This window comes from Arachis stenosperma, chromosome 4 (genome assembly GCF_014773155.1).
Source record: "Arachis stenosperma cultivar V10309 chromosome 4, arast.V10309.gnm1.PFL2, whole genome shotgun sequence".
Classification (NCBI taxonomy): Eukaryota; Viridiplantae; Streptophyta; class Magnoliopsida; order Fabales; family Fabaceae; genus Arachis; species Arachis stenosperma.
The window spans coordinates 114,488,635-114,492,041 of record NC_080380.1 but is presented as its reverse complement, the minus strand read 5'-3'; the positions used below and the strand labels follow the sequence as shown (position 1 = coordinate 114,492,041).

General features: G+C 40.0%; 1 non-coding gene across 1 annotated transcript; it reads left to right on the top strand.

Annotated features, from left to right (window-relative positions):
- The first annotated feature begins 2,920 nt into the window (after positions 1-2,920).
- Positions 2,921-3,028, top strand: LOC130978218 (small nucleolar RNA R71). The gene has a single exon (XR_009085874.1). It is a non-coding gene; the product is annotated as a small nucleolar RNA R71 (small nucleolar RNA).
- The last annotated feature ends 379 nt before the right edge of the window (positions 3,029-3,407 follow it).

The window sequence follows — 3,407 nt, the reverse complement described above, 5'->3', positions numbered from 1 at the left end:
CAATCAAATCATTAATTGTTAGTAAGTATCTTTGAAAAAGGAAAGAAATTGATTTTGAAAATATTTGATTGAAAAGATATGATTTGAAAAAGATTTGATTTTGAAAAACTTTGAAAACTTAAAAAAAATTGATTTTGAAAACAAAATCTTCCCCCTAGCACCATCCTGGCGTTAAACGCCCAGAATGGTATACATTCTGGCGTTTAACGCCCAAAATGCTACCTCTTTGGGCGTTAAACGCCCAACCAGGTGCCCTGGCTGGCGTTTAAACGCCAGTCTGTCTTCTTCACTGGGCATTTTTGAATGCTCAGCTTTTTCTGTATAATTCCTCTGCAGTATGTTCTGAATCTTCAATTCTTTGTATCATTGACTTGAAAAGACACAAATTAAAAATATTTTTGGATTTTTTTAATAATCAAAATGCAACAAGAATCAAATAACAATGCATGCAAGACACCAAACTTAGCAGTTTGTGTACTACTGACACTATATGAAACACCAAGATACTCAAGTCAATAGAATTTAAAGATCAAAACAAAGAATTATATGCATGGATTCGAAAGATATAACAAAAACATGCATTTGACACCAAACTTAAGATGAGACTCTAGACTCAAGCAAGAAACATAAAATCTTTTTGGTTTTTATGATTTTGTGAAATTTTTTTTTTTCGAAAATTAAGTGGAAAAAGATATCAAAATTCTTAATGAGAATTCCAGGAATCAGTGCAATGCTAGTCTAAGACTCCGGTCCAGGAATTAGACATGGCTTCACAGCCAGCCAAGCCTTCAAAGAAAGCTTCGGTCCAAAACACTAGACATGACCAAGGGTCAGCCAAGCCTCAGCAGATCACTGCCCCAAAAGCAAAATTGATGAAAATCAACAAGCTCTTGTGGTGATAAGTTGAAACCTCGGTCCAATCAGATTAGACATGGCTTCTCAGCCAGCCAGATTTCAACAAATCATCATGAAACTCTAGAATTCATCTTCAAGAATTTCGAAAAAAAAAATACCTAATCTAAGCAACAAGATGAACCGTCAGTTGTCCAAACTGAACAATCTCAGGCATTGTTACCAAAAGCTTGCTCAAAACTTGAACAATCCCCGGCAACGGCGCCAAAAACTTGGTGCGCGAAATTGTGAACAATACTTTTCACAACTCTCATAATCCCTGGTCATGAACTCCAAAAACTTGGTGGTTCAATTCCATGGCATTACACAACTTCGCACAACTAACCAGCAAGTGCACTGGGTCGTCCAAGTAATACCTTACGTGAGTAAGGGTCGATCCCACGGAGATTGTTAGCATTGAAGCAAGCTATGGTCATCTTGTAAATCTTAGTCAGGCAAACTCAAATGTATATGATGATGAATGAACACAACATAAAAGATAAAGATAGTGATACTTATGTAATTCATTGGTAGGAACTTCAGATAAGCGTATGAAGATGCCTTCCCTTCCGTCTCTCTGCTTTCCTACTGCCTTCATCCAATCCTTCTTACTCCTTTCCATGGCAAGCTCGTGCAGGGTTTCACTGTTGTCAGCAGCTACCTCCCATCCTCTCATTGAAAACAATTGCATATGCTCTGGTCACAGCATAGCGGAATTCATCTGTCGGTTCTCAATCAGACCGGAATAGAATCCAGTGATTCTTTTGGCGTCTGTCACTAACGCCCCGCCCTCAGGAGTTTGAAGCACGTCACAGTCATTCAGTCATTGAATCCTACTCAGAATACCACAGACAAGGTTAGACCTTCCGGATTCTCATGAATGCTGCCATCAGTTCTCGCCTATACCACGAAGACTCTGATCTCACAGAATGGTTGGCTCGTTTGTCAGGCGAGCACTCGGTTGTCAGGCGATAAACCATGCATCGTGCAATCAGGAATCCAAGAGATATTCACTAAGCCTCAGATGCTTGTAGAACAAGAATGGTTGTCAGTCACCTTGTTCATGAGTGAGAATGGTGATGGGCGTCAATCATCACCTTCATCAAGTTGAAGAACAAGTGATATCTTGGACAAAGAACAAGTGGAATTGAATGGAAGAACAATAGTAATTGCATTAATACTCGAGGTACAGCAGAGCTCCACACCTTAATCTATGGTGTGTAGAAACTCCACCGTTGAAAATACATAAGCATAAGGTCTAGGCATGGCCGAATGGCCAGCCTCCCAATGATCTAAGATAGCATAAAACGAAGATAGCTACCAAAGTCCTTGATACAATAGTAAAAGGTCCTACTTATAGATAACTAGTAGCCTAAGGTGTACAAAGATGAGTAAATGACATAAAAATCCACTTCCGGGCCCACTTGGTGTGTGCTTGGGCTGAGCAATGAAGCATTTTCGTGTAGAGACTCTTCTTGGAGTTAAACGCCAGCTTTAGTGCCAGTTTGGGCGTTTAACTCCCAATTAGGTGCCAGTTCCGGCGTTTAACGCTGGAATTCCTTGAGGTGACTTTGAACGCCGGTTTAGGCCATCAAATCTTGGGCAAAGTATGGACTATTATATATTGCTGGAAAGCCCAGGATGTCTACTTTCCAACGCCGTTGAGAGCGCGCTAATTGGGCTTCTGTAGCTCCAGAAAATCCACTTCGAGTGCAGGGAGGTCAGAATCCAACAGCATCTGCAGTGCTTTTCAGTCTCTGAATCAGATTTTTGCTCAGGTCCCTCAATTTCAGCCAGAAAATACCTGAAATCACAGAAAAATACACAAACTCATAGTGAAGTCCAGAAAAGTGAATTTTAACTAAAAACTAATAAAAATATACTAAAAACTAACTAAAAGATACCAAAAACATACTAAAAACAATGCCAAAAAGTATACAAATTATCCGCTCATCACAGAGCTATCCAAAGACATCTTGGATAGTTCAGAGAGACCATCATAAAAAATACCTATGATACCCCATTCAGAAAGCATGTCAGAGGGACACTTTCTGATTAATTGTTTGTATCTTTCCCAAGCTTCATAGATGGATTCACCTTCCTTCTGTCTGAAGGTTTGGACTTCCACTCTAAGCTTACTCAATTTTTGAGGTGGAAAGAACTTTACCAAGAAGGCATTGACTAGCTTTTCCCAAGAGTTCAGGCTTTCTTTAGGTTGTGAGTCCAACCATATTCTAGCTCTGTCTCTTACAGCAAAAGGGAATAGCATAAGTCTGTAGACCTCAGGGTTAACCCCATTAGTCTTGACAGTGTTACAGATTTGCAAGAATTCAGCTAAGAACTGATGAGGATCTTCCAGTGGAAGTCCATGGAACTTGCAATTCTGTTGCATTAGAGAAACTAATTGAGGCTTAAGCTCAAAGTTGTTTGCTCCAATGGCAGGGATAGAGATGCTTCTCCCATAGAAGTCGGGAGTAGGTGTAGTAAAGTCACCCAGCACCTTCCTTGCATTGTTG